Genomic DNA, 11,274 nt, shown 5'->3' with positions numbered 1-11,274 from the left:
GTTGACATTATGTTAAGTAATAAAGGTAATTTTTCATTAGCTGGAGCTTGAAAGTAAGTAATTTCGTATTAATTAAATATTTCACGTTGCCGTAGCTCGTTAACCAAATATTATCTGTCTGTAATTGGATTTTCAATTAGCCTGTTTAATTTGTTGTCAATTTACTCTGTACAGCTCTGCCTAACAGTTTTAATTCCAAAAGTATTTAAACGAGTAGAGCGTTTTAGAAATAATATAATATTTCGAATCAAACTTTCACTGTCCGCCGACAGGGGATAAGTATTGATGCTTACAAGATCGAACAGTTCGGTTAAGTCGAATAAATTGTTGTTTTGAATCGAATCAAACTTTCACTGTCCGCCTACAAGATCGAACACAATCGATCGAACAGTTCGGTTAAGTCGAATAAATTGTTGTTTTGAATCGAATCAAACTTTCACTGTCCGCCGACAGGGGATAAGTATTGATTCTTACAAGATCGAACAGTTCGGTTAAGTCGAATAAATTGTTGTTTTGAATCGATTCAGGGATAAGTTGACAAGATCGAACAGTTCGGTTAAGTCGAATAAATTGTTGTTTTGAATCGAATCAAACTTTTACTGTCCGCCGACATGGGGTAAGTATTGATTCTTACAAGATCGAACAGTTCGGTTAAGTCGAATAAATTGTTGTTTTGGTATCAAAACCCGGTTTTTAGCGTTGTAAGTCCGCAGACATACCGCTGAGCCACTGTGGGGGCTAAGTCGAATAAAACTGTTGGACTTTCAACATTTTTGTGTTATAAAGCTGCAGTTTGATTCCTCATTTCGAAAAATCAGTCAACGTCAAAAAATAAACACGTTTTTCTTTAGTTACTGTTTTCCTAACATAAACTGTTTTTTCGATATTTTGATAAAATCTCCTCAATATTTAAACTTATTTATGTCTATAATTAACACAAACTGACTTTTTCTGTTGATATTTATTTTCTAATCGTTTGTTATTTGAAACAGTTAAAGGTTCAAACTCGGGTCGAACCTTTTTCACAGACACAGTGGCAGGTGCTTCTATGAATTGTCAAACTAACACACTTACTAGCGTTTGATGCATGTGATAATTCGTTACATCAACTTTATAAGGCTTATCGTGCTCGGAGTATGAAACGGAGAGTTCCAGGTTTGCAGTTGCAAGATTCTCTCTCGCACTTCCGTGCAGTCAGTGTGATATAAGAGGCAAAAGTAGCCCAAGAGTTGGAGGTAGGTGTTGTTGACTAACTTCCTTCCCTCTAGTTAATAAGTTAAAAAATATGGGTGTTATTCTTCACTAAAAACTTTTTTTTGAGTTTGGATAAATATCCTAAAACAAACAAAACATTTTATTGAAAGCATCACAATAAACTGTATGTATGTTCTACGAACAAAAGAAATCTTGACGCTATTTTGCATTGGAAATAGTAGATTGACGTAATATCTGTTTAATGTTATTTGTAATGGTTATGTTATTTCTTTTATCAGATCCTAGACTGGTTATTCAAACCAGTTATTGTTGCTTTTTATTGTCATGTAAAGTTTGACTTGTATGGTAGCTTTGGCAAATTAATAAATAAAAACCCATACAAAGAGTTAAATATGAGATCTAATAAAAATGTAGAAATCAAAATGGTAACACTATGTGATCCATGGTAACATTATGTTATCCATGGTAACGTTATGTGATCCATGGTAACATTATGTGATCCATGGTAACGTTATGTGATCCATGGTAACGATATGTGATCCATGGTAACATTATGTGATCCATGGTAACGTTATGTGATCCATGGTAACACTACGTGATCCATGGTAACATTATGTGATCAATGGTAAAGTTATGTGATCTATGGTAACATTATGTGATCCACGGCAACATTATGTGATCCATGGTAACATTATGTGATCCATGGTAACACTATGTGATCAATGGTAACATTATGTGATCCATGGTAACGTTATGTGATCTACGGCAACATTATGTGATCCATGGTAACATTATGTGATCCATGGTAACGTTATGTGATCCACGGTAACATTATGTGATCCATGGTAACATTATGTGATTCATGGTAACGTTATGTGATCCATGGTAACATTATGTGATCCATATGGAACGAAATAAAACAAAGCTAAAAATTATATCAACAGAACGTTTAAATGAAAGTAACTCTTTGTACATTAACATAAAATAGTAATTCTTTAGGTCAGGCAGAAAATAAAACATTTTGGGGGTTTGGTTTGAATTTCTCGTAAAGCTTCACGAGGGCTATCTGCACTAGCCATCCCTAATTTAGCAATGTAAGACTGGAGAAAAGACAGCTAGTCATCACCACCCACCGTCTACTCTTGGGCTACTCTTTTACCAACGAATACTAGAATCACATTATAACGCCACCACGGCTGAAAGGGCGAGCATGTTTGGTGTGACAGGGATTCGAACCCGCGACCCTCGGATTACGAGTCGAGTCAAGTGTCTTAACCACCTGGCCATGTAGGGGCCTAACATTTTGTAGAAATGTAAAAGCTTCAAACAAAATTATCCCAGAATACTTTATCTGATCCCATTCTGTATCACAACCTAAAGACTAACAAGGAACTGATACTTACAAGGAGCTGATACTAATAAGGAGCTGATACTTACAAGGAGTAAGAACGTTACACAGAGAGGATACAACAGATTTTTGTTTTTAGGTCCTGAGAAATCGTTGGAAACAAAACAGACTCAAATTCTTTAAGGTTAAGGAAGAGCTAAATAAAACCTGAATGATGGAAAGCCTGACGTAACAGAAGTTAGGGAAGAGAGAAAAAGAGCTTACGTTCTTATGCTCATAGTTAGTGTGTAGAATAATATATTAATAGGGGCTCTGTATGACTGGCTTAGGTCGTACAGTCAGAGTTAAGGTGTGAAAGACAGATTAATAAAGCTAGCAAATTATAAAGAGGTAAAAATAATAGGTAGACACCTATATATATTTATATAGGCGGGCTAGGGCAATAACGTAAAAATTCGGAAGATTGACTCATGGTTTGGTGTGCTGAATCAATACCTCAAGAAAGTTTGCTTAACTCGGAGATTGTGTCAGATTTATACAAGATTTCAATGTTTGAATCTGATTATTAGTAACACAGATAGGTTAAGTCAATAACTCAGGACTTACACAGGTTAATCAAATAATTTAGAAACTGAGGAGGTTAAGTAGACGACATCCCAACTTAGAATGTCGAAATAACTCAGGACTTACACAGATTAATTAAATAATTTAGACACTGAGGAGGTTAAGTAGACGACATCTTAACTTAGAATGTCGAAATGACTCAGAACTTACACTGATTAATTAAATAATTTAGACACTGAGGAGGTTAAGTAGACGACATCTTAACTTAGAATGTCGAAATGACTCAGGACTTACACAGATTAATTAAATAATTTAGACACTGAGGAGGTTAAGTAGACGACATCCTAACTTAGAATGTCGAAAGACTGAATATAAACCTCTGATGGAAAAAACAACAACAGTGGAAATCAATTTTGTAATGTTTCTATGGAAACTCAACTACAGTATTTCTTTTTTAATTAAACAGAAAGCTACACAATGGGTGATGTGTGCTCTGCTCACCACGAGTATCGAAACTCGATTTCTAGCGTTGCACGTCAGCAGACATGCCACTTGGGGGCTAACTGCAGTGTTTCTGAGTTTAAACCACACCTTTCTTACGTATAGCAAGTTTTCAGAGTGTTTTCTCTTTCTTTATTCAACTGACTTGTTCTGAAATTGAACGGAAGGCCTCTTGGTAACTGATAAAAATAGATAAAAAACGTTGTTTTCAAAAGCTCTGTTTAACTTGTACGTGATTTCTAATTATTAGACATGTAGAATATGTTTCTTTCTTGTGCTTGAAGGAAGTCTTTCTTTATTAGAGTGTGCAAGTTTCAACTTTATTGGTACGGTTTTTTTGTTCGATTTATTGACGGATTTTTTTTTCTTGTAGTTGCACGTGATTTCTTATAGTTTAATTTGTAGAACGTTTTTCTACGTTGGATTTATAAAAATTGCATTTTTGGTACATTTATATAAGTTTAATAATTATTGGACTTCGCAACGTTCGTTGTAGAATGCCTATGTTAAAGATATTTTTTGATACAGATTGTAAAGCAACCTTGCCCAGAAAGTTAAGTAAAAACTCGACTCCCTAATTTGTTGTTAGTTTAAGGATTATTTAAATACCATTTAAATAGCAATTATTAATAACATTTATAATTCTTTAAAAAATTATTTTTAGTTAAGAACTTTTAACGTTACCTCGTTTCTAATGCGTGTTTTCTTAGAGCAAAGCCACATCGGGTTATTTGCTATGTTCACCGAGGAAAATCGAACCGCTGATTTTAGCGTTGTAAATCTAAAGACTTACCGCTGTCCTAGTGGGGGATTTATTTTACACAAAAAGGAGAGAATGACAATAATTATAATTAATTAATTTTTATCAGATTTTTTCATAAAGTATATAACATAAAGAAATGTTTTTGTCATTTTAAAATATTTTACATTTAGATTGTTTTTGGTTTGTTTTTCAATTGCGCTCAAAGCTACACAAGGGCAATCTGCGCTAGCCATCCCTAATTTGGCAATGTAAGACTAGAGGGAAGGCAACTAGTCATCACCACCCACCACCATCTCTTGGGCTACTCTTTTGCCAATGAATAGAGCATGTTTGGTTTGTGATTCAAACACTATTTCATCTTATAAATAATTGTCAAGTTTACAGTGACAAAGGAAAAAAAAATCATTTCACCTTATATACTGAGGGCCGTAAAATTCAGCCTTACCTATAGTTATAGGTTTACTTTCAAAATTATATTTCCAAACGGTGTTATAGATATTATAACAATGCCAAAAGGTCCTAATGATGTGGAGAGGCCTATTGATTAATTTTGTTATTTATTTTAGTCCTTATGTTGTTGAAACATTCATTGTTTATATTTTGTGTTTACTTTGGTTATGATGTTTAAATTTACTGTTTACATAACTACTGTGATGACTATTTAGAATTCCAAAGATAATTTTGAAATTCAAGTCCGATTTGATAGAATTACAAATTTTGAACAACGATCTGAAACCCTTATTTGTGCATTATTTGAAAAATATAATTAGTTAATATACTGTATAAGATATAGTTAATATATTGTATAAGATATAGTTAATATATTGTATAAAATATAGTTAATATATTGTATAAAATATAGTTAATATATTGTATAAGAACAGGAAAAATAAAAATTCTTCTCCTATTGGTGGATTAGGCCTTGAAAAATTAAACATTTTATTTCCCATTTAGCACAGAATTGAGATATTTCTTTAAAAGGGCAGCAAACACGATGTACAATTTCCAGGTAGCGCAAGTGAAGTATTTCTACACATAAAACGCTGTGACGTAAAAACATAACGCAGAAAGAAATATTACAATAAGGCCTAAGTATTCATCTATGTCGCTTGCATGAATGAGTTAACGGTTCACAAGTTATTTTTGGCTTATGTTAAGTACGATTGTAGTAAAATATAAACCAAACTCGTCCAACGAAACGTAACTCATTTCTCAAGTTGAGTATAGCCAACAGAAATGTGACGAAAGATCCAGATATAATAAGGTGAGTATAAAACGAAGATAATATTTTGAATATCCAGATGTTTTTAACGTAAATTTGACCAGTTCTGGGGTGTTTTGTCTTTTGTGGAACTATTAGTTAGATAAACGTATGTGACGGTTGTAAATATCTGTCAGTAAAATATCACATTGCATAACCAAAGAAAGGATAAACGAACATCTGTAATATGAAATGCATTTACTGTATATTGTATAACGCAACTCAATGGTTAATCGTAATTCGTTAGTGTACTGGTTTTCTTCTTAAATGGCTGTATGTTGAGTTTGAGCTATCAATTACACTTATCCCATAATTACTATTTCATTGTTGTTTTTTTTTTATTTTTGTGCAGCATCAAGCTAGAGGCCGCTACGATGTAGATAAACCAGAAAATAAAAACTGCTTTTACGAATAATTTGGAAGAAAAACGTGAGATATTTTGAAACAAAATAAATCAGAAGTAACTGTATGCTCGTTTGTCGAGTAATGACGAAATTTCTTCTACTTATATGTGAGTACATTTAGAAATTAGTTAGTTCATGTAACATTTTGATTTAATGTATGTAATATAGGAAAAATGTCTAGTAACTTTCAACGATGTACGTTTTATCTATAATAGAAGTTATTGTAACAAACAGCCGCAGGTATAACATCGAATGAACAAAATGTAATTATTTTTTCTGAAAGTCGTTTCGTCGTTCGTAGAATTTCGGCTTTGACAAATTCTACTCTTTTCAAATGTTAGATATCTAAGCAACAAAAATTGAGAACTGATTCGGCAAGAATGCTACATTAATTATCTTTGAAACGTTTTGGTCTTTGTTATTACTTTAACATATGTAAATATCTACATGTTGATAAAGACAGGACTATATTATAACAATTATGTTTTAAATAAGATATCTTTTGCTTCGAAACTAACAGAAAATTTCGTTTTTTTTACATTTGGTTTGGTTGTTTTTTTTTAATTTCGCGTAAAGCTACTCGAGGACTATCTGCGCTAGCCGTCCCTAATTTTGCAGTGTAAGACCAGAGGGAAGGCAACTAGTCATCACCACCCATCGCCAACTCTTGGGCTTGTCTTTTAGAGAGGTATAATTAGTAACACTACGTCCTGTGTAACTGTCCAACATGAACCAGCTGTATAGAGAGGTATAATTAGTAACACTACGTGTTATATATCTGTGCAACATGAACCAGCTGTAGACAGGTATAATTAGTAACACTACGTGCTGTGTAACTGTCCAACATGAACCAGCTGTAGAGAGAAGTATAATTAGTAACACTACGTGTTATATAACTGTCCAACATGAACCAGCTGGAGAGATTGGTATATATAGTAACACTACGTGTTATATAACTGTCCAACATGAACCACCTGTAGAGAGAGGTATAGTTATTAACACTACGTGTTATATAACTGTTCAACATGAACCAGCTGTAGAGAGGTATATATAGTAACATTATGTGTTGTTTACTGACTGTTTAGATTTAGAATTTTTTCTGCTGTTTTGACTTTATTTGGTTCACACGTTACTTTTTGTTTTCCTATTTTCCTAAAAAACGAAAATAAAAAATAAAAATAATATGAAAGTTTTTCTGGTTCTTAGTGTTTTCTTTTGCTTAATATGATAGTTTTGAGAAGTGAGTTTAGAAATATTCGATAAACAGTTCGATTCAGAAAAGTTTGTTGAGTGTGAGTCCAAACAGACGATTACAATCGAGCAAATAGTATAATTTAAAACAAACAACGTTATTCTTGATTCTCGTGACAATTCTAAGGCATTCTCTAACTTTTTGAATATTTCTATCTCGTAAATAAAAGTTCTGTTGATAAGTTCTTGGATTCATCTCCGACAAAAGATCTGTTTTGATTTTCAATGTATGGATGTTGCGTGCGCAGCTGCAGTATAGCTTAGCTGGCATTCCTCGTGAAGCAACTCGCGCAACAGCTGAAATCTCCCTGTAGCGGCTTGGTGTGTGTAACACCTTCACCAGTTAGGCATTATCAGGATGGACCCGAGTAATTTTGTAAATAACACTAGTATTTCTAACGTCAGGCAGGAACTAGAGGCATTGGGTCCGGACTTGCAGGTCTTTCTTATTGTCCTTTATTCACTGAGCGCATTCTTAGCTTTAGGCGGGAATGTCACTGTCATCGCCGTCTTATCTTTTGGGAAGAAGTCTTCCCGTGAATTACGGGCCTACCTCATCAACTTAGCAGCTTCGGACATCACTATGGCCACCTTTTCTATCCCTTTCACCTACACGGACTTCATGTTAGGACGATGGATTTTCCAGCCATTTTTTTGTCCGATTGTGTTGTTCATGCAGCATTGTTCAGTCACTGTTAGTGTTTTTACCCTGACAGTCATCGGACTAGACAGGTCAGTTTCTCTTCTCTTTATACCAAGAACTTGATGCATGACATACGAAGCTAGGTTATACAGGAGCGTTTAGCACACAACTTCCCACGCTAAGCTACTCTTGGTCCTAATGTTGTGTTACACGACTCTTCGGTCTGAGATATAAGTAGGAAACTGCAGTTGTTATAAAGTAAATAAATTAATCTTTTGGAGATAATCACTTTAAAAACTGTGGTTTATTTTCGTGGCGAAGTTTGGAGCAAACGTTCTTTTTTAAACAGAGAAAAAAAATGTCAATTCAAAAACGTTTTGAAGTGAAACAGTACACAGAAATAGAAGGTAACGTGAGAAAGAACCACGAGAATAAAATAATATAATAAAGCTGATGATTAGGTGGTTCTTTGATTGGTGTTTGAGGGAGCATGACGTGGGACAAATACTCTAAAGTGCCCAAGAGAATTATTACATTTATGAAAGTGTCCAGCTCGTGGTTGTTCTTGATTGTGTGTGAAGACGCAACGTAAGTGTTATGATGTAATTTCAGCGAACATCCAGCTAGTTTCTTCTGTGTAGATTTGGTCACAGTTGTTGCATATGTTACAGTAAAATAGACATTTAAATGAACAGTTGAAACAGTTATTCATAAAATACGTTAATTTAGGGCCTGTAACAGATGTTCTACCATCAGTGTTTGTTTTAAATTCCGCGCAAAGCTACATGAGGGCTATCTGCGCTAACTGTTCATATTTTAAGAGTGAAAGACTAGAAGAAAGACAGCTATTTATCATCACACACTGCAAACTCTTAGGCTATTCTTCTATCGACGAATAGTGGGATTGACTATAACATTATAACGCCATTCCTGGCTTATTTAGGAGTAAATATTGCGTCTTCTTTTCTGACAATTGTAGATACAGTGTCACGTGATGTGTACAAGCTATTCAGAATATAAATATTTAATGTTAGTGATCGTTTATAAGGAAATTAGAGGTTTGTTAGAGAGCACGTGACCGATGGTATTGTCCTGTCATGAATTTAAACACATCTAGCATTAGTGTAGACAATGGTTATAGTACAATAAATGGCACATCATACATCGACGAACTATAAGGATTTCATGAATTTAAACACATCTAGCATTAGTGTAGACAATGTTCATATTAAAACTTATGGTTACATTCCAGCTTATCTAACATGTAGCATTAGTGTGTGCAATGTCCATATAAAAATTTACTACAACACTCTAGATTAGATAACATGTAGCTTTAGTGTGAACAATGTTCATATTAAAACTTACGGTTACGTTTTAGCTCAACTAACAAGTTGCATCTTTGTGGAAAAGGATTATTATTAGCCGTCTATTGTATGTTGTTTATATTGTTTCATATGTATTATTATTAGCCGTCTATAGTATGTTGTTTATATTGTTTATCAAGGATTATTATTAGTCGTCTATAATTTGCGTTATTTTTTGACAGTTTATTTACTTGTTTTTAAATTCAGTGTTTCAGTAGATATATTAAAGGTATTTTTATAAAGGGACAATAATAACAAAGGTTACACTAGATTTACTATGAGTACTAGTTAGTAATACGTATAAAAGCAGACAATCCTTTAGAATCACCTCAATCTATTCCGATGACATCATTCTTTGGGATTTTATCATGTATTTTAAAAACAAGTAGAAATTAGTCAAAGTCCAAGCTTCTTTTGTTGAGATATTTACAGACATTACCAGAACTTGCGACTCAGTCATTAGCTATATATTTTTATAATCTCTGTATAGTATTCTAAAGTTTTGATGACCTATTGGGAAGATATTTAAAAACCGTTCCAATTACAATCCAGGCTATCCTACCATAGCCAGTGCTGCCACCTGCCTGAGATATGCCTGTGTTGAATGTTCATGTTGTTTCTATATTTCTTTCTCTGTCTATGGTGAATGGTTTTAGTAATAAACATTTAAACATTATCTTATTATACATAAAGTTCATCATGAGTGTGTTTGTCCTTAAAGCCTATTTTTACGTCTGATGTGTATTAGAGGCGCAAAGCTACTCGAGGGCTATCTGCGCTAGCCGTCCCTAATTAAGCAGTGTAAGACTAGAGGAAAGGCAGCCAATCATCACCACCCACTGTCAACTCTTGGGCTACTCTTTTGCCAATGAATAGAGCATGTTTGGTGTGACCGGGATTCGAACCCGCGACCCTCGGATTACGAGTGGCACGCTTGGCTATGTCGGGTCCGTGTGTATTAGAGCTTAGGACCTGGAGAGAACAGCTTGCTTGTCTGTTACTGCTATTTACTTTATTATGCGTGTTACACGGAGATTAAGTAATCAATGAAAACACACTTCATGCTATTTAATCGGAGCTTGTATACATTTAATCGTGGAAAAGTAACAGAGGATATTTTTGTTACGACACTCGGATTCTAAAAACGTCATTTTCAGAAGAAAAAAACAGCCTTTTCTGTTATTATCTTAGAAGGGAATACTGTATTTGCTGAACTCGGATATCTCGTACTGGGATAGTGCTGGGATGCACATATAACATTATTACAACTTATTTGTTTACTTCGATATTAAAAACACCCGCTGCTGTCTTACGATAGAAGCATAATAAACGAAGTAAACTTCAACTGTTTATCTTGGATAAGAAAAGAAGAATAATGGAATATAGTTTATCTCAGAAAGAGGTTTTTGACTTGTTTACCTTCTGGAAGAAGTTTTTTTCTAATCTTCCATGGCTTCACCAGCACCTAGTGTTTCATAAATAGTATTCATTTTTCCAAAAATATCAGAGAAATGTTGCAAAACAACACATTACAAGAATATATGAGACAACACCAAGTTACGAGAAACGTACCGGACAACACCGAGTCTCTAGAAATGTACCGGACAACACCGAGTCCCAAGAAACGTACCGGACAACACCAAATTTCAAAAGAAGATATCGAATAACACCAAAAAAGAAGAAAAATATCAGATCATCATAACATGGAAGACGTTACAGAAACTAGAGGGCGTTGAAAAGCCAAGTTCTTACAAATTTCTAAAATTTATTTAATGTCAGTATCATAATTTGTAGTAATTTGAGTTACACAACACAATAATAACTAGATACAGTAAAATTCGTAAATAAAAGTAAAACGATTAGTTTCAGTTTAGATTATATCGGTGTAAACTGTATTACAACTTTAAATTAGGCTTAATAAATTTGAAGGTATTTTTGGCTTAGCTTTAATTTAACTTAC

The 11,274-nt window shown here is 33.9% G+C and overlaps 1 protein-coding gene across 1 annotated transcript in view; it reads left to right on the top strand.

Moving 5' to 3' along the window:
* Positions 1 to 6,043: 6,043 nt before the first annotated feature.
* Positions 6,044 to 11,274, top strand: part of LOC143257727 (RYamide receptor-like) — a 31,815-nt gene continuing 26,584 nt past the window's right edge. The window contains exon 1 of the mRNA XM_076516760.1: positions 6,044 to 6,163. The gene's annotated coding sequence lies outside the window, so the exon portion shown is untranslated. The remainder of the gene's footprint in view (positions 6,164 to 11,274) is intronic.

The sequence above is a fragment of the Tachypleus tridentatus genome, chromosome 7 (genome assembly GCF_004210375.1).
Source record: "Tachypleus tridentatus isolate NWPU-2018 chromosome 7, ASM421037v1, whole genome shotgun sequence".
NCBI classification, from domain to species: Eukaryota; Metazoa; Arthropoda; class Merostomata; order Xiphosura; family Limulidae; genus Tachypleus; species Tachypleus tridentatus.
Note: the sequence above shows the minus strand (reverse complement) of the source record. Positions and strands in the feature narration are given on the sequence as shown.